This window comes from Pongo pygmaeus, chromosome X, assembly GCF_028885625.2.
Source record: "Pongo pygmaeus isolate AG05252 chromosome X, NHGRI_mPonPyg2-v2.0_pri, whole genome shotgun sequence".
Classification (NCBI taxonomy): Eukaryota; Metazoa; Chordata; class Mammalia; order Primates; family Hominidae; genus Pongo; species Pongo pygmaeus.
This window is the reverse complement of record NC_072396.2, coordinates 20591375-20612115: the sequence shown is the minus strand read 5'-3', so window position 1 is coordinate 20612115 and position 20741 is coordinate 20591375. Positions and strand designations below refer to the sequence as shown.

The window sequence follows — 20741 nt, the reverse complement described above, 5'->3', positions numbered from 1 at the left end:
GATGCCAACCACTGTTCTCCTGGCTTCCTGGGCCCAAAACTTCAGATCTCTTTTGACTCTCTTCCCCTCACCTCCATTCAGTTGCCTATATGTGTAGTGTCTACCTTTTCATACTAGAATTATCCTTTCCTTTCCATTCAGATTCTAATCACCTGTCATCTGGATTATTCATTTATCGTGTAGCGGAAATGGGACCGTGTAGCTGAAATGGGAGGACAAGGTTCCCGTGGGCCCAGCCCTGGACCCACCTGTGTGGGATTGGGGACAGGAGCTGCTGGGAAGACAGGATTGGGTGTGGGGCATGGACATCAGCAGTGTGAGGGACAGGATAAGGAAAGGACAGTGAGAAGAAGGCTCTGAGAAGGACCAGCCACACCTTAGGGCCTGCCTGTATTTGAAATGCCTTTATTAGCTTTTGCATATTCCTCACAGACATCTCTGCATACAATGAAGGTCTTTGGGTGAATTGGATGAAATGGCTTGTTACCAGCTGGAATGATCACTTAGAAAAAAACTGCGCAGGCCTGCACGGTGGCTCACACCTGTAATCCCAGCACTTTGGGAGGCTGAGGCGGGTGGATCACTTGAGGTCAGGAGGTCGAGACCAGCCTGGCCAACATGGTGAAACCCCATCTCTACTAAAAATAGAAAAATTAGCTGGGCATGGTGGCGGATGCCTGTAATCCCAGCTACTTAGGAGGCTGAGGCAGGAGAATCGCTTGAACCTGGGAGGTGGAGGTTGCAGTGAGCCAAGATTGCACCACTGCACTCCATCTTGGGCAGCAGAGTGAGACTTTGTCACCACAAAAAAAAAAAGAAAAAAAAAAATCTTGAGAAAACATTTTACCCTGTTCCTTCTCTTTATCTTTGTTTCTTACATTTAGTGACCATATTGACTATGTATTGTGTGCATACAACCATCACGCCCTGTCCTTAGCAGAGAACTCCAATTTGGAAACCTCAGAAGGTGGATACTGTGCTCGATGAAAGTACTCAGTGCCATATTGATGAGCAGAATGTTGGGTTACCTTGGGAACACAGACGTCCTTCCTTGTTACTATAAAAAGGGCCATAGTGGCTGTGGTTGTAAGGCAACCTACATTTTACTGATTCTTTATGGTAAAAACGTGCCTGTAGGGAAATGCTGTATTTTTTTAAGAACTTTGATCAGATACATCAGACTTCCTTTTAGTGCTGATCAAATCAGGTAAACCCAGTTTTCAGTACTTATGGGTTTTTACAGGTATCAAAGCTGTTTCCATCCATCCATCCTTCTCCTCTTTCCTGTGCCCACAGTAAGTAGGCAGGATATTTGTTGTAAGACTCAATATGAATTGCTTTCACCAGCAGGGATTATGACTAAGAGTATAATTTATACTGATGTCCTTAGGAGGGGACTTATTTGCCTGGTGGGGCCTGTATAGGTCATATGAAGGCAGATGGCGTGTGTTTGACCTCCTCAGGGTGGCCTGTTGAGCAGGGTTGCCTGGCCAAGTAAGCCTTAAGCCTTCCCACTCCAGATTGTGAGGCAGCTCAATGTGTTTGCCTCGCTTGCAGGTTCCTACCATGGTTTCACTGCACTGCCATCTGGGAAAGAAAGGTTGGTGCAGTTTATTCCATAATAATTAAATCCTTACCATTACTAATAAGGCGTTTAGATACAGCCTTACTGGCCGGGTGTGGTAGCTCACACCTGTAATCCCAGCACTTTGAGAGGCTGAGGCAGGTAGATAGATCACTTGAGGTCAGGAGTTCGAGACCAGCCTGGCCAACATGTCAAAACCCCATCTCTACTAAAAATACAAAAATTAGCTGGGCGTGGTGGTGCGCACCTGTAATCCCAGCTGCTTGATAGGCTGAGGCGGGAGAATTGCTTGAACCAGGGAGGTGGAGGTTGCAGTGAGCCGAGATTGTGCCAGTGCACTCCAGCCTGGGCGGTAGAGTGAGACTCTGTCTCAAAAAGAAAGAAAGAGAGAGAGAGAGCGAAACAGAGAGAGAGAGAGGGAGGGAGGGAGGGAACAGGAAGGAAGGGAGGGAGGGTACAGTCCTACCTAGGGGAACAAATTATGCCCATTGATGCTGTCGAACACCTATCAGAAGTTTACTAATTCTCTGTGATTGAAGAATTATTTTATTATTGCTACCATTTTTAACAAAGCTACCCAAATGGGAATCGTGTTTATTTTCTTTGTCGTTTTCTAACATTTTATATTACTACCGTATATTGATGTGGCATGAACCAAGGTGTATACACCGTGAAGAAGGTTTTTCTATTTGTCACATGCAGTGTAGCTTACTACAGCAGGCTTCCTTACCCTTGGCACTACTCACTTTTGGGGCTGGATGATTTTTTTTTTTTGTGAGTCTCGCTCTGTTACCCAGGCTGGGGTGCAGCGACGCGTTCTCAGCTCACTGGAACCTCCGCCTCCCGGGTTCAAGTGATTCTCCTGCCTCACACTCCCGAGTAGCTGGGATTACAGGCATGTGTCACCACACCTGGCTAATTTTTGTATTTTTAGTAGAGACAGGGTTTCACCATGTTGGCCAGGCTGGTCTCGTACCCCTGACCTCAAGTGATCCACCCGTCTCAGCCTCCCAAAGTGTTGGGATTACAGGCGTGAGCCAAGGGCTGGATGATTCTGGTTTGAGGCTGAGGGTTGTCCTGTGCACTGTAGAATGTTTAGCAGCATCCCTGACCTGTACCCACTAGATGCCAGTAGCACCTCCCCTGGAGATATTTTGGAGTCTCAAAATATCTCCAGACTTTGCCAAGCACTGGGGTACACAGTCTCCCCTGGTTGAGAACCACAGTATTAGAGTGTAAGGATTGTGTAGCTTGCTATTTTTAAAGGCAGTGGTCATCTGAAGCACTAGTTTTCGGTCAGCTATAATAGAAATGTATATATTGACCTTTAAGTATGACAGTTTGGCTAACTTAAAATAATGTGGTAAATCCAAAACCCGATTGCTGTGATGTGTTAGCATGCTTAAATAGCAACAGCATATTGCTGTTCTTTGATGATCGTTTTTGTGGATGAATGGCAACACACAGGATTTGAAAATGCATATATCATTTATTTTTATCTTCCTGAAACGAAAAGGAAAGAAATAGTGACAGCCACAACAGCCCAGGTACCGTCCATATTCAGGCATACCTGTAGTGCACATGGGAAAAGCACTTTTCCTATGTGTTATTTTGGAATGGCAGTGGCCTTTTCTGTGGAACGGCCAAAAGAGAAGCTTGTACATGTCCAGAAACCTTGGGGATTCTCCCCTGAAGGCCTCGTTGTTTTACTTTTCACAAATCTTTTCCAGAACCAAATATTCAGTTCCACGGTTTACCTTTTCTTTTGTATCATAATCTGTAGTTTTACTATTTTCAAAATAAACTTTTAACTACTGGCAGCAATAAATTGAACTTTAAGATTCATGGTTCTTTTGTTTTCCAAAGAGGGTTTTAGCAGGGATGCGGTTAGAGGCTGGAGGTGGGTGAGATAGAGGTAAATTTAATTGACAAGCTAGAGATAACTGCGAGGCTGTTTAAAAGGCCAACCAGACTACCCTGAACAATGTTGAATGGGGTTACACATTGTACTCTGCTTTTGTGGTTTAAAAATAATCTATTTGTGGCCAGGCGCAGTGGCTCACGCCTGTAATCCCAGCACTTTGGGAGGCCGAGGCGGGCAGATCACAAGGTCAGGAGTTTGAGACCAGTCTGGTCAATATAGTGAAACCCCGTCTCTACTAAAAATACAAAACATTAGCCGGCTGTGGTGGTGTGCACCTGTAATCCCAGCTATTTGGGAGGCTGAGGCAGGAGAATGGCATGAACCCAGGAGGCGGAGGTTGCAGTGAGCCGAGATCGTGCCACTGCACTCCAGCCCAGACAACAGTGCGAGACTCCGTCTCAGAAAAAATAAATAATAATCTATTTGTGCCATGAAGCTGTTTCCTCAAGGCCTCAAAGTGGCCTTGAAGATTGTCCTTGTTTAAGAATTATGTTTTGGCTGGACTGAGGATGCCAGATGCACAGATCTGTAGGCCTAGGATGGAGGTAGCTCTGCTGGGCATGTTTTTCAGAGATAAATGGAAAGGGAACAGGGGTTCTAACTTTCAAAATCATTTTTAACATGTCTCTCAATTGTTGTAATACCAAGAGTTTTTCTCTCTAATTAAAAAAATATTTTTTGTATAGACAGGGTCTTGGTATGTTGCCCAGGCTGGTCTTGAACTCCTGCTCAAACGATGCTCCCACTTTCTTCCTAAGCACTGGGAATACAGGCATGAGCCACTGCTCCCAGCCCAAAAGAGTGATTTTTTTTTTTTCCTAGCTCCTTTATTTATCCTTTGCATTTTGTTTTAAAACTAAGGAATCCTCTTGAAACGGAAGCCAGCTGGTGGTAGGAGCAGGCCTAAGCACTGCCCTAATGACTTGCATTGCTCTTCAGTAACCTTGTCAGTGGCCTCTGGACTCAGTGGCATGACTGGGACCATCTCTGCTGTGGGCTGGAATTGCCATGAGCTAAGTTGGAATAGCAGGGCTAGGAGAGCAAGCAGTTCACATTGGATAGTTTGTGCTCAGCAGTGATTAAAGCTCAGATCTGGGCCAGGCACGGTGGGTTATGCCTGTAATCCCAGTACTTTGGGAGTTTGAGGCGGGCTGATCACCTAAGGTCAGAAGTTTGAGACCAGCCTGGCCAACATGGTGCAACTTCGTCTCTACTAAAAATACAAAAAGCTGAGCATGGTGGTGCACACCTGTAATCCCAGCTACTCAGGAGGCTGAGGCACAAGAATCCCTTGATCCCAGGAGGCAGAGGTTACAGTGAGCTAGGATCGTGCCACTGCATTCCAGCCTAGGCGACTGAGTGAGACTCTGTCTCAAAAAAAAAAAAAATTCAGATCTGTTGCCCAGTGAGATGGCCAAGGAAGAGTTGTCAGCCTAGGAAGAAGGGACTGTCCTCAGGGAAGGGGTCTGAAGGGCCCTGTCAACCCTGTAACAGTGAGGATGGAGGGACCCCAAACAACCACATACATGTAATTGTGCAGAAACCGAAACAAGGAATGAGGACAAAATAATCAGCTTGAGACAAAGAGCTTGCAGTTGGCTTGCTCATACTCAAGTGTGCAGCTTGTCCTATGGTAGGGACTTGGGGCCTTATGGGCATCTGGGCCAGGAGTGCCATGGAGATTGGCTGGAAAGGTCTCTGGTGAGCCTTTGGGATCCATTTTTCTTTCTTTTTGTTTTTAGCTATCTCCCTATAGGAAGGATGAGACTCTTTTACATCTTTTACTTTCATGTTATTAAACACACACGTCACCATGAATAGAAATCAAATGACATTGCTAATACTGGAAACTCCACAGGTAATTTCTCTTTACCAGTCATTACCTGCTGGGTTCTGTCCACAGTTTAAAAGATATTTGTACGTTTCTTGTGCTTTGTTGCTGAGAAAAAGCAACAAGCTTCTAAGCAAGAGTAATTTATCCCCGTGTCTTGGCCCTCTTTCCAGAAGCTCAAAGCCTTTCTGAGTCTTGTCTTGGATTGGTGAGTTGGGAGCTTGTATTTTCACATGACACAACCCTCATTGAGCAACCGCTTCTCCTGATATGTAACCTGACAGCCAGCCTCTGCCCCACCATTATAGGAAAACACTGGCTGGGTTAGGCTGAGGAATAATGATGCCTGACATTTATTGAGCAGTGCTTGTGTAGCACATAGTGTACTGAGCAGTTCCCTCTTTCCCTCCTCCTGTTTGCATCCTTTCCCTCTCAATTAATGCTCCTAGTGATCCAGTGAGTGGGTGTGATCTCCATGGGGTTAGAACCCAGGCTACCTGGCTCTGGAGCCCCTGCTCCCAGGCTCTGTACTCAGCTGCCCTCTCTGTACTTGCTGGGGGATGTGGGGGTGCTCTTCAAGGGTCATTTTGTCTGCATGATTGGAGCCCTTTATCAGGTGAGACTCCAGAAGCTCACGCAAAAGCCCTGCGTGTCAGAGTCTCTCCATCTCTAAAGGACCTGAGGCCAAGTTCAGATGTCCAGACCTACATGCCCTGTCCATGGTAGAAGACTCTACCCTTGCTGCCCTGTCCATGTTTACTGCCTTATCTCATTCTAGCCCCATTTGCTTGTTGGTTTTTTGGGATCACCTTGTATAGGGTGGGTAGAATCCACATTCTTGTTGTTGAAGAACAGGCATGCACAAAAAACTATGATGACCAGAATTACACAGAAAGGAGAGCATGAAGGTGGAGGAGAGATGATCTTGCAACCACCACACAGGGAAGAAGGCTGGGAAGACAGACCTCAGCATAGAGTCACCCATATTACCTTAGGGAGCCCTAAGCTTAGCTGTATAGGTTTCTTTTAACCAGCAAATCATGCTGTGAGTAGAATATACTGTGCATATTGGCTTATTTTGAAATTACATATAATTGTAGAAACACAGGAAGCTAGGTAATTCCTGCCTCTCAGATGAGGATCCAGGGTGGGAGGTAAGCTTTCGTATCATGGTGCTCAGTAGATAATCAGTTGAGTTTAATTTTTCTAGACTATGTCTTCCTTCGCTACCTTTGAGTTTGCTCATCTTAGCTTCTAAGCAAACTATCAGCTTGGCAGAGAAAGCCTTAGAATGAAGACTGTGACCTCTTAGGAAGTTGTGGGGGGTTTCCTGGAGGAGTTTTATGGGGTTCTTGGGAAGACTGAAATGATTCCAGGATTTGGGGCCCAGTGGTCATCTGCCCCAACTTGTTTTGTCTGTGTTCTCTTCTATCATCAGGGGAAAGGAGCCAACTGTGAATATTCCTGCATGCCAAGCATTTTCACAAGGTCTTGCCTCTACCCCATAACCTTGGGATGTAGGCAGTAATGTTCCTGTTTTGTAGAAGAGGAATTTAAGCCTCTGAGATGTTAAGGAATTTACCCAGTCTCTTGACTGGGATACAGTTGGGCAGGCCACATGGATGGAGCCAAGAAGAAGCTCTCAGGGCCGAGGGGGCTGAGCTTTATCTATGAATGGGGAGAAAATCCAATTGAGGCAGTTTTACTGGTAGCTGTAGAAAGAACCAGGCCTTTGGGGCATTGGTAGCTGGGATCTGATGTAGACTGGAGACAGTTAAAGGCATGAGAAAGTCAGGTTAACAGTTACCCTGGAAGATAACAGCTGTCAAGGAAGAGTTCAGGACCAAGGAACCAGCTTCTTAGATTTCCTTATCTTCTGGTAACCAGCAAGGTTAGGCCTTTTTGCCATGCTCTTTCAGAGCCCTGACTCTTCAGCCACTGCCTGGGCCTTTGCAGGTGACTTCAGTTCCCATGCTGGCCCTGGCAGGGGGCATACCTCCTATTTCCCATGCTGCCCTTGGAGTCCAAGTACACCCCACTTCTTCACAGGGCCATAGTGAGGATGTGGTTACCTGGGAGTTCCCGGGTTATTCTTCATAGCTTTGGGCACTAACAACATATGGCTGGTGGTCAGCACTGAATTTTGCCTTTTCTGTTTGTTGCTGTAGTTGTTACAGCTTTTAAAATAGGTATAAATTGCATACACTACAATGCACAAATTTTAAGTCTACTGTTTGATGAGTTTTGGCAAATATGTACGCTCTCGGGGCCCAGCCTACCCGATGGGTCCCCCATTGGAGGCTTGGGGCAAGCTGAAGACATTGCTGATGTGAAAACAAGGATTAAAGATCAGGGAGGGTCAGGGGCTGGTTCTAGACTGTGGTAGTAGACATGGTGGTGGTCAGGTAATGAGATTAAGGAATACTCATGCTTTCTGGATACTCAGGACATATCTCATTTAAGGGCCATATCTAAACCAGTAATAATGATGATAATACTGTTAGCTAATATTTATTAGGCATTTAATATGTTCTAAGAGCTTTGCGTATATTGTTCCTTAAGCTCCACATTACTCTGTAACACAGGTGCTGTTTAACAGATGAGAAAAGTGAGGGTGAGAAGCCTCCCCATAAGTCACACTTAGTGTGTGCTGAGCAGGGATTTAACTGAGCTGGGCAGAGCCCACTCCTCTTTCTTAGCATCATCCTTCATGCTTCCCAGTAGGAATAGCTACCATTTTCTAGATATCTAGATACCTCGGTCAGTGCTCCTTCCCTTTAGGCCCTCTCATTATTGAGAGTCAACCAGACTGGCCTCAAATTCATGCTTTGCTACTTAATAGCTGTGTGACTTGGACAGATTTCTTAACCTGAGTCTCAATTTCCTCATCTATAAAATGGGGGTGCCTCCCACCTCCTAGGATTATTGTGAGCATTAAATAATATTTGTAGAGCATAATGCCTGGCCAGAAGTAGGTGCTTAGGAACTCGTGTTTTTAGAAAAAGACAATCTAGCCCACAAATATGTGTACAGTCCTCAAAACCAGGCACAGTTGAATTTTATAACTTGGCATGTTGTCTTTTGGTTCTGGGGAGTTTATTTACCAGATTGAGTTACTGGCACAGGAGTTCCTGGGGTGGCTGAGTACATGTGTATGAATATAGAAGAATAGTATCATCATATACCACCTTCATAATTAGTGTTTGTGAGATGTCATCTCTATGCACTTTTTAAATAAGAAATTACTTACTTTGCTGAAGACAGGATCTCTCATTTCTACCATAAAGGGCATGTGTCTACATGTGTAGACAAAAACAAGCAAACAAACAGTGATTGGTAACTGATATACTCTTTGCAGAAGATGAGAAATCAAGAGGACATATACATGTTTCTAGTATAATTTTTGTTGGAAAAGAATCCTTGCCCTAGTTTTACACTGGCAGTGTTGTAATGTACTCTATCTTATCACCCCCATTAGGAAAGGTAGCCTGATTGAGGTTTCCAGGTGTGTGTGCAGAGGACCTCCATAGTGGAAGGTGGAAAACAATAAATAGGAGCATGTGCATTAGAATAGCCAACACAGAATAGCTGGATTTGTCGAGCTCCTATTGTGTGCTGGATACAGTTAAGCAGTGCCTGTATGTCATTTAATCCTCACTCTAAGGTAGGTTCTACTCTTATCTCCATTTTATAGAAGAGGAAGCTTAGAGCAGGTCCTGCAGAACTTTCCTGTTTTTTTTTTTCTTTTTTTAATTGTTGTTGTTTCTTTAGACAGAGTCTTATTCTGATGCCCAGGGTGGAGTGCAATGGCGCAACTTTGGCTCATGGCAACCTCCACCTCCCAGGTTCAAGCAATTCTCATGCCTCAGCCTCTCGAGTAGCTGGGACTATGTTTATGCCACCACACCTGGCTAATTTTTGTACTTTTAGTAGAGACGGGGTTTTGCCATGTTAGCCAGGCTGGTCTCAAACTCCTGACCTCAGGTGATCTGCCCACCTCAGCCTCCCAAAGTGCTGGGATTACAGGCGTGAGTCACTGCGCGCGGCTAGAACTCCTGTTGTACCTTCTTCCAGTAACTGTGTGTAGAGGATTTTGTGGCAGAATGGTGATGATTACATGCCAGGTTTTGGAGTGGGGGGTCAGGGGAGGGATCCATTCTCATTATTATTATTTGACCTTGATGTCAAAGTGCTATGCACTTTGTATTGTTTGGGCTTCGCCAAATTCTACATTTGGTGGGGAAAACGGCCCTTCTCTTAGCTGTGCAATTGTGATTTAAGAAAATCATTTAGGAATCATTTGAATTGTTTAGTAATAATCTTACATGTCTGCATTTTTCTGGAAAATGTAATTCAGTTAGCTGTTTTAAAAGGAAACCTATGGGAATTTAGTGGGCATATTTTATAAAAATCTATTAATGGCGTAGATTCGTGTATAGTCTTAAAGTAGTTCCCTGTTTCTCCACTTCTTTCTTTTCAAGGACTTTTTGGCATCTGTATACAATTTTTTTTTTTTTTTTTTGAGACTAAGTTTTGCTCTTGTTGCCCAGGCTAGAGTGCAGTGGCGTGATCTTGGCTCACTGCAGCCTCCGCCTCCTGGGTTCAAGAGATTCTCCTGCCTCAGCCTCCCAAGTAGCTGGGATTACGGTGCACGCCACCACGCCTAATTTTTGTATTTTTAGTAGAGATGGGGTTTCGTCATGTTGGCCGGGCTGGTCTCGAACTCCTGACCTCAGGTGATCCACCCGCCTCGGCCTCCCAAAGTGCTGGGATTACAGGCATGAGCCACTGCGCCCGGCCTGTATACATTTTTTAAATGTCTGTACCTCTTGGATGTCTATACCTTCATCCTAGTAGTCAGTAGTTATTGAACTTAAATCCTAGTTCTAGACTTGCCTCATTCAAAAGTATAAATCATGACATCTTTGAAAGGGGCACGTTGCAAGGAATGAATTGGGTGATAATAGTGACTTTTTATCACCATTTAAGAGAAAATTTAAGCCAGTTCAGAAAATTATAGCAGGTAGGAAATGGATTAGATCACTCATTGTCAGAGTGTGGTCCCTAGACTAGCAGCATCAGCATCATCTGGGAATTTATTAGAAATACAAATTCTCAGGCCCCACCCCAGACCTACTAACTCAGAAATTCTAGGGGTAGAGCCCAGCAGTCAGTTTTTAATAAGCCCTCTAACGGATTCTGATGCACACAAAAGCTTGAGAATCATTGGATTAGAACCCTCCCCCACCCAGAAAAATGCTCAGAAGAGTTATTAAGCTATTGCAAGAAATGGCATCTTCCTGAGAGACAAATTTAAGTTGAAACCACCTGGTTCTGCTCTTGTCAGAGATAGAAAATGGAATAAATGGCCACTGATGATAGGTCTTTGTAACCATATGATTCCCCTGAGGTTAGTTCCTGCCTAGGTATTTGTTTCCAAAATAAGTATCCCAAATAAATACCAGAACTTCATGTAATAGCCGAAGAAATAGAATTCAGTAGTCAAAAGGGATTAAAAGCAATTTATACATTTACTGGAGACTAGAAAAGTGTCAAAAGATGAATTCCTAACATGCAGCTTTTTGCCTTGTCCTCTGGCTCCCAGTATTATTTGTGCACACACACTGACACACCCACACACTGTACCTTCCAAGAGTCACACAAAACCCTTCCCTCGCTCAATTCCTAGTCACAACTCTCCCCAGAAGCAGTCCAACGTGGCTCATGGCTTCCTAGTCCCTCATCTCTCTTTCACTTCCTTCTCTCTTTTATTCCCCCCATCCCCCACCCCCATGCAGCATATTTTTCCCCTTTCCAGTGTCGATTAATGAAAACTGATTCATTTCTCACAGTCCTGGAAATCTACCCACATACATTCTCCATCTGTGTAATGAAAGCCCAATAACTGATTCATATTGGATGGGTAGAATGGAAAAAGCCAAGAACATAAAGACAGAGTTCTCTTTCTGGTGGAGAGAGAGATGGAGCAGTCTCATCTCTGGTTGAATGGGGCCTCAGAGCTGTTCCACCTGAAATTTCATGATTTGGGATTTTGAAGGTGCCAATCATACATTAAATTGACTTTTTAGGGTTTTCTTTTTTTGCACATTGTATGCTGGTATGATTAAGCCTTCATTTTAACACTGTTTTTGTTTGTTTGTTTGTTTTGAGATGGAGTCTCATTCTGTCACCCAGGCTAGAGTGCAGTGTCACAATCTTGGGTCACTGTAACCTCCACTTCCCAGGTTCAAGTGATTCTCCTGCCTCAGCCTCCTGAGTAGCAGGGACTACAGGCACACACCACCACACCCAGCTAATTTTTTGTATTTTTTGTAGTGACGGGGTTTCACCATGTTGGCCAGTCTTGTCTTAAACTCCTGACCTCAGGTGATTCGCCTGTCTCAGCCTCCCAAAGTGCTGGGATTACAGGAGTAAGCCACCGCGCCTGGCCTCATTTTAACATTGTTAAGGGTTGTTTTGTTGATGTTCTCAGAGTGCCTTTAATGGTTATGAATTTCATTTTGAAGAAAAATTAGGTTGCTACACAATTTCGCTGTTGGTTTTCATCAAAAGTCCATTGTATTAAAGCACTCATCCTGAGTTATGGAGAGAATTGAGATTTAGCCCTACACTGAAAGAAATTTAAATGGAAAGTTTAGTGACCTTATGGGATTGTAATTGGTTTTGAGGTTTTAAATGAAAAATATGAGGCGGGAGTATGTGATGCTTTCTGAACAAAAACAATATACCCTCATGCAATAATGAAAAAGGTTCTAGATTCTGTCAGTTGATTTTCAGTTCCCACTTGCAAGATTGAAAAGTTCAATTGGATTTCAGGCTTTATTATTTTCTTTCTTTTTTTTTTTTAATACTTTAGGTTTTATGGTACATGTGCGCAATGTGCAGGTTAGTTACATATGTATACATGTGCCATGCTGGTGCGCTGCACCCACTAACTCATCATCTAGCATTAGGTATATCTCCCAATGCTATCCCTCCCCCGTCCCCCAACCCCACAACAGTCCCCAAAGTGTGATGTTCCCCTTCCTGTGTTCATGTGTTCTCATTTTTCAGTTCCCACCTATGAGTGAGAATATGTGGTGTTTGGTTTTTTGTTCTTGCGATAGTTTACTTTTGCATAAATCATTACCCTTGCCTGGAATTTCCAACTCCTGCCTTTCACTGATCTGAATCTGACCCCACCTCCTCTCTCCCAGGAGAGCAGCAGAGTCCAGAAGAAATCACACTGGATTAAAAGTCAGAGAGATAATTAGACTCCTCCCACTTAATAGGACATTGGATGGGTGGGTCACTTGATGTTTTAAATTCTCCATTTCTTTTTTTTTTTTTGAGACAGAGTTTCACTCTTGTTGCCCAGGCTGTAGTGCAATGGCGCAGTCATGGCTCACCGCAACCTCCGCCTCGCAGATTCAAGTGATTCTCCTGCCTCAGCCTCCCGAGTAGCTGGGATTACAGGCATGTGCCACCACGCCCGGCTAATTTTTCTATTTTTAGTAGATGGGGTTTCTCCATGTTGGTCAGGTTGGTCTCAAACTCCCGACCTCAGGTGATCCGCCCACCTCGGCCTCTCAAAGTGGTGGGATTACAGGCATGAGCCACCGCGCCCGGCCGGGGGGTTATTTTCTAGATTAAAGAAATGGGCTGGGTGCAGTGGCTCACGCCTGTAATCCCAGCACTTTGGGAGGCCAAGGCGGGCAGATCACGAGGTCAGGAGATCGAGACTATCCTGGCTAACATGGTGAAACCCTGTCTCTACTAAAAATACAAAAAATTAGCCAGGCGTGGTGGCGGGCATCTGTAGTCCCAGCTACTCAGGAGGCTGAGGCAGGAGAATGGTGTGAACCCGGGAGGCGGAGCTTGCAGTAAGCCAAGATCGTGCCACTGCACTCCAGCCTGGGTGACAGAGCGAGACTCCATCTCAAAAAAAAAAAAAAAAAAAAAAAAGAAAAGAACCCCCCTAAAAATAATGGCCAGCAACATTTAATGAGCATTTGTTATATGGGAAGTTCTTCCCACGCATTTCATGTAACCATCACAGCAGCTGTTTATCACAACACATTTATCATTTATTGGCAGTTTTTTTAATCCCCTTTTAAAAATAAACATGCATTTTTCTTCCAACTTGCTAACAGTTATTTTTGCTCCCCAGTTTTACAAACTATAATTAATAACAAAGCTGTTGGGATTGTGTGACAAAGATACTTTATAGAAATATATATGATTTTTACATACTCACATGTACCACATAGGTTTGCCTTTGGAACCAGATACATCATCTGGATATTTGGGATGAAAAGGAAAAACAGGCAACCTAGGAGATTTGGGAGAAGGCCACAGATAATATCAACTAGGCTCTGGATTTTAAGCCTTGTTGTGGAACACTCCCTGATGTGGTTTTTGGTATTTTGCTTTTTTTCGGGGTGGGGGGGAGCACTACAAATTCTTTTATTGCAATATAATTTACTAATAATAACATTAATCATTTTGAAGTGTAATCTGGTGGCATTTTGTACATTCGCAATGTTGTGAAAGTGTCACACTGCCTAAAATACCATCACATTTTCATCACTCCCAAAAGAAATCTTGAACCCATTAGTAGTCTTTCACAATGTCTCCCATCCCCTCCATTCTTTTTTTATGGCTGAACACTATTTCATTGTATGGATGTATAATGCCATATTATATTTATCCAGTGTGATGGTTAATTTTTAGTGTCAACTTGACTGGATTGGGGAATACCTGGAGAACTGGTAAAGCATTATTTTTGTGTGTGTCTGTGAGAGTGTTTCCAAAGGAAATTGGTGTGTGAGTCTGAGTGGACTAGGTGGGGGAAGATCCACCCTCAACGTGGGTGGGATCCTCCAATCCCCTGGAGGCCAAGGCAGAACAAAAACTGAGGTGCTCAGTATATGTTACTGCTTCCCCTTCATGAACTTGACATTTCTTGAGTGCTTACTGTGCACAAAACACTGTGCTAGGCCCTTTGGGGGCTACAAGAAGAAATGGGACATAGCCCTGCCCTTAAGAAGCTTGTATCCTGATGGATGGATTGGAAAGGGAGAGTTGGTGAGAGAGGGCATCGGGAGGGTAGAGTTTCCTGTGCCTGAGGGTGGTGAATGAGAGAGGGAAGGACCCCAATGTGAAGTAAAGAGGAAAAAGGTCTGTGAGAATCAGAGCACTGATGGAATTCAATGGAAAGATTAATCTGTGTGTGTGTTGGGGGTGGGGCTATGGGGAGCAGCTCATGGAGCGCCTTCCTTTCTTTACCCTTGTATTCCTTCCACAACTCTAGCAGAATAATGGGTACAAAGATGCCTTAAAATGTTGGTTGTTTTTATAGACACTTCTGGTATGAGGTTAAAATATTCTGTAAGTGGGGAGAGGTTTCCATCAATGGGACATAATATTCGTGGCCCTTTGATTCAGCAACTTTTTGAGTCCCTCCCAGTCTTTAGGGTGCCGGAGATTCAGAGATAAGACAAGAGTTTAGAGGACAAGGGTCAAATGAAAAGACCCAAAGCCTGGCAGGGTGGTGCACACCTGTAGTCACAGCGACTGGAGAGGCTGAGGCAGGAGGATTGCTTGAGGCCAGGAGTTAAAGATCAACCAGGGGCAGCATAGCAAGACCCAGTCCCCCTGCCCCTGCCTTCCACCTCCACGGAAAACAAAACAAAACAAACAGACCTAGACAATAGCATGTAGGGCAGTAACAACCTTGGCAAAGGTAAACACTGTGGAGGAATGTGGCGGGTGATCAATCATTCCTTCTGCAGACTGTTTTGGGGCCCACTCTGCTGAGCTCTGTCATACAGAGAGTAGCCACAGGGTGGGCCCTGCCCTGTAGAATCACCATAATCTAGAACACTGGTTCTCAAGGTGTGGGCCCTGGACCAGTAGTGTCAGCCTCACCTGGAAGCTTGTTAGAAAGGCAGATTCTCGGGCTCACCCCAGACTTACTCCATCAGAAGCTCTGGAGGTGATGTCCAGCAGTCATTTTCGCAAGCCCTCCAGGTGGTTCTGATGCATGTTCAAGTGTGGTGAGCAGTGGGCTCGGACAGTTGTCAGGTCTAGATGCATATTAGAATCACACGCGGGGCTTTTAAAGCAACAGTGCCTAAACCACACCTAAGACTGACTAGATCAGAATCTGAAGGGAGACCCAGGCATCTATATTTTTGAAAGCTCTCCAGGTGATTCCATTGTATAGCCAAAGTTGAGAAGCGGTGGTCTCCACGTGCTTAAACAGATCATCACAGTGCAACCAATAGTGACCACTAAGGTGGGAAACAGTGCCTGTGAGTCCACAGAGCAGAGGATGCCTGGCAACCCCTTGAAGGGATCAGGATGGCTCCCCAGAGGAGGTGAGGACCGTTCCTTGTATTGCCTATTGGATGAGCTCTTCATTCCTCCTCCCCTTTTTTTCTGGACATTGCAGTTGCACAAATCTGAGTGTGATCGGAAAGTTTATTTTAAAATTCATTTAATGTGATTAATTTTTCAAAGTTGAACACAGCTGGCTTCCCTTTAAAACTTTGTATTTTGATAGTGGTTCTTATCAGTACCATGAATAATTGACTAATATCAGGTCATTAATATTCTATAGGAGAGTACTTCAAGCTAATAAAATTCATTTTAAAATTAGTTTTTCAAAATGTGTTCCTGCAGCCCAGGGATAATAGGATCTCAGTCAAGTATGAGATTTTATGCTTTTCTGTTAACATAAAATAGTTGTTTGGCTGCTCAGTATCCCTGTTTTATTCCATTTTTTTTGTAGGAATTAATTGCCCAGGAAAAGACCTCTGTTTCAGAGTTGCAAGTTTGCCTGGATGCTGTTGCCCTGGGAAACATTATTGCATCGACAGTGGGGAAGGGGTGGCTCTGACATGGGTGCTCTTTGTCCTTCTCCTGGGTAGGGCATCTCTGAGAGGGTATCCCCTTTAGGTCCTTCCCAGAGCTTCACATTTGGGCCAGATTTAAAAAAAAAATAATTAAACTTTTCTATTTTGAGGTCATTGTCAATCCACATGCAGTTATAAGAAATATTATAGGCTGGGTGCAGTGGCTCATGCCTGTAATCCCAACATTTTGAGAAGCTGAGGCAGGAGGACCGCTTGAGGCCAGGAGTTCAAGATCAGCCTGGGCAACATAGTGAGACTGCATCTCTACAAAAAAATAAATAAATAAATAAGAAAAAAATTGCCGAGGCCAGGCACGGTGGCTCATGCCTTTAATCCCAACACTTTGGGAGGCCGAGGCGGGCAGATTATGAGGTCAGGAGTTTGAGACCAGCCTGACCAACATGGTGAAACCCTGTCTCTACTAAAAATACAAAAGTTAACCAGGCGTGGTGGCGCATGCCTGTAATCCCAGCTCCTCAGGAGGCTGAGGCAGGACAGTTGCTTGAACCCGGGAGGTGGAGGTTGCAGTGAGCCGAGATCGCACCACTGCACTCCAGCCTGGGCAACAGAGCGAGAGTCCGTCTCAAAAAAAAAAAAGAAAGAAAAGAAAAAGCCGAGCATGGTGACACACGCCTATAGTCCCAGCTACATGGGAGGCTGAGGTGAGAGGATCGCTTGGGCCCAGGAGTTCGAGGCTGCAGTGAGCTGATTGTGCCACTGCACTCCAGCCTGGGTGACAGAGTGAAACCCTGTCTCAAAAAAAAAAAAAAAAAAAAAAAAAATTGCAGAGAGAGCCCATGTACCCTTTACCTGGTCTCCCCAGTGGTAATATCCTACAAAACTATAGAACAGTATCACAACTAAGATGTTACCACTGATACAATCAAGACAGAGTACATTTCATGATGCCTTTTATAGACATCCACTTCCCTCCCACCCCTACCCTCTCAACCCCTGGCAAGCATGTAGGCATGGATCTGTTCTCCATAAGTTCTTATGGAGTTCAAAGGTAAAACTGGGTCCCTGGTTTTAAAAAAAGAAAGAGATGGCCATAGACTGTGGCTCATGCCTGTAATCTCAGCACTTTAGGAGGCTGAGGCAGGAGGATTGCTTTAGCCTAGGAGTTCCAACATTAGCCTGGGCAACATAGGGAGACCTTGTCTCTACTGAAAAATAAAAAAATTAGCCAGGCATGGTGGCACATACCTGTGGTTCCAGCTACATGGGAGGCTGAGGTGGGAGGATCACTTAAGCCCAAGAGTTGGAGGCTGCAGTGAGCCATGATCGTGCCACTGTACTCCAGTTTGGGCAACCAACAGAGTGATATCCTGTCTCAAAAAGATAAAAAAAAGATGATAAATGCACACAAATAGGGCACATGGACAAAGGATGATTGGGTAGGAAAGTTAGACATTTTAGGATTTCAGGCTATACATAAAGACTTCCTTTTGGAACTGAATTCAGCACTGTGTTAGCCTATTTTCACACTGTTGATAAAGACATATCCAGGACTGGGAAGAAAAGGAGGTTTAATTGGACTTATAGTTCCAAATGGCTGGGGAGGCCTCAAAATCATGGAGGGAGGCGAAAGGCATTTCTTACGTGGCAGTGGCAAGAGAAAATGAGGAAGATGCAAATGCAGAAATAAAACCATCAGATCTCGTGAGACTTATTCACTACCATGAGAACAGTATGGGGAATACTGCCCCCGTGATTCAAATTATCTCCCACCAGTTCCCTCCCACAACACCTGGGAATTATGGGAGTACAATTCAAGATGAGATTTGGGTGGGGACACAGAGCCAAACCATATCAGGCATTACTTCTTGGATACACTGTGTCTTTAGAGGGCATCTCCTGGTGTTAGTGTTCACAGTAATCTACCTCAGTTCCTCTGGTTTAAATCTGGCTGTGTTTTGGTAATAACTGGTTTATTTGTTAGAGGCCATGGTTTGTGCTCCAGCCCTCCTTACCTCAGAATGAGCTCAAGGGCTCTTCGACAGCCTTTAGGAGAAACATATAGAGTCAGAAGGTGGAAGCTGGAGATGAGTTAATTTGGCTTCTCTTGGAATGGATATTCTCAAAGTGTTTGCTCAACAATTAAGCAGAAGAAGCAGATGCTGTGTTGAAGAAGCTTTACTCATCCAGTAAATCTCAATCCCGACTGAACTCAGACCTCCTTATCCACATGTGCCCCAGAGCAGCTAGACGTGCAGAGAGAGAATCACAGGAGGGAGCTGCCAGGCTTCTCACTGCAGGGTGGTAACCGCCAGCCACATGTGGCTATTAAGTGCCTAAAGTGTGCCCAGTGTGACTAAAGAACTGAACTGTAACTGTACTTAATTTTGATATGAAATTTAAATAGCCATGTATAGCTCATGGCTACCCAATGAACACAGAGATTCCACATTGCCCATGTTGGGCTGTTTGAGTCACTCCACCCCTTTCAGTGGGATAAAGCTGAATTTAAAAAAGAAAGAGACGGCCATGCATTGTGGCATGAGCAAGGAGAGGCCTTACAGCTTCCCCCAGGGTCCTCTGTAACCCCTTCCCCACCCAGCATCAGCCCTAAAACATTGCTGAGCAAACATTTTCAAACCACTAGTGTGAGGAGGAAGCTGCTAATTAGCCTGCCTGGACAGGGACCACATCTGTGTCCAGCTGGGCCAGTGCTTGGCTCACAGTACTGCTTACCTCATACTTCTCTAATGAGTCACACTCGACTTCTCTTTAGATTTGCAAGCTCATTCTTGGGGCCAGGTTAGGATTTGTTCCCTGCGTGCATCACTTGGTTACACCACTAAGACCAAGGTGTTACATTTCTTCCTGTGCCAGGGAAGCAGCATAGAAAAGCGGTAACTAAGAATGTGGGTCCTTTCAGCCAGATGTGAGACATTAGGAAAAAAAAATTTAATGGTTTTTAAACTGGGTCCTGAAGTCAGTTTCTTGCTTTGGAATCTGGCTTCAAGTGCCTCTGTTTCTACACCTGTAAGACAAGGATCATCACAGCACCTCTGTCATCATAGGGTGGTTGGGCTAAGAAAGTCTGAGCAGTGCACTTTGTCCTTGGGAACTGCTCAGTTATTACCTCTTATTATGATGATGCTGGTGATGATGATGGTGAGCATGATAAAGATTTTCTGGAAAGATGATTTGAAGGTGTGACTCTCATGTGTGTCCATGAGAGGGCGGCCTAAAATCATGCATGTCTGTGGAACAAGCAGCCTCTGTAAAGCCTCAAGGTAATGTGGGCAGTTTCAAGTGTGTTTGGCCCTTTTTCTTCTCTGTTTTTCTTTTTTCCCTCTGTTTGAAGAGCGCTTTCAGCCATTTTCAGGCTTACTTTAGATACGAAGCAGGCCCATGAACACCTAGAGGGCAGCATGGGCAGTACAGAGCTAGGTTCAGGCCCTGCCTGGGTGGGTGAGTTTGTGTAGGTGCCGATGAGAGCATCTGTCTAGGCGTCCTAGGCTTTTCTTTGTAACTTTTCACACAGAACTAATTCTTATTAATCAGACTCTTGAGGTAGACACTAGAACCTGACTGTGTTTAGAGAAAAAAGAAACCTGATTTTCTATGCTTATTCCCCTTCCACTAACTTCACACCTGCCTCTGAGCATTGTGTGCACACATTGGGGCCACCATGTAAGAGGACAGTGGCCGGAGCTGTATAGACCCAGAGTTGCATCAGCCACACATGGCTCTGGAACACACCAGGGGAGACTGAGTTACAGAGAGAGCAGAATAAGAGTCCTCAAACCATGTGGGAGCACAGAGCATCACAGGGCTGGGGGACTGTGGGGGTCTTGAAGATGGGCAGGGTTTAAACAGGTGGAGCAGGGTAGAATAAGGGATGGCATGAGCTGGAAGGTGCATGGGAGAAAGGGCAGTGCTGAGGTCAAGTTGGGAAAAGAGTTTGGAGTCAGATTGCGGGGTGGCTGGAATGAGCTGAGGAGTTGGCCTTTAAATTTTTGATGACGTTCATATTGTTGATAGTGTCATAATGATTAAGAGATGACTAAAAACAAAATTAAGAATGGCACTTGGATTTTTCTAGTACTTATCTCATTTTAATATCCCTGATATATAATCTAGGCTGCAAAACCAGATGTATGTGGGGAATCATGACAATCCAGTGTTTGTCACGCCATCCCCCCTTCCTCATTCCCACTGCCTACACTGTGGGCCAGGCCTTCAGGCCTCCCTCCTGGACAGCAGCAGGAACCTCCTTAGAAGAAGCACAGGTTGCTGTGGCAGCAAGGCACACTATGATGCCAGCTTGTGATGCTCCCAGAGAGGAAGGCACAGATGCTGGGGAAGTGAACCTGGTTATATTAACATGAAAGCTGACTTCTACAGAATGGTGTGTTTAAATATTATATAGATAATACACTGGGTCCAGTTGTAACAGAGTGCAGTAAATTATTTGTAATCCTAATGTAATCCTAAAATGATCATGAAGATCCATTTAATCTTTTATTTAGA

The 20741-nt window shown here is 44.6% G+C and overlaps 1 protein-coding gene across 10 annotated transcripts in view; it reads left to right on the top strand.

Moving 5' to 3' along the window:
- MAP7D2 (MAP7 domain containing 2) overlaps nucleotides 1-20741 on the top strand; it is a 110005-nt gene that overhangs the window by 31165 nt on the left and 58099 nt on the right. The window lies entirely within an intron of this gene.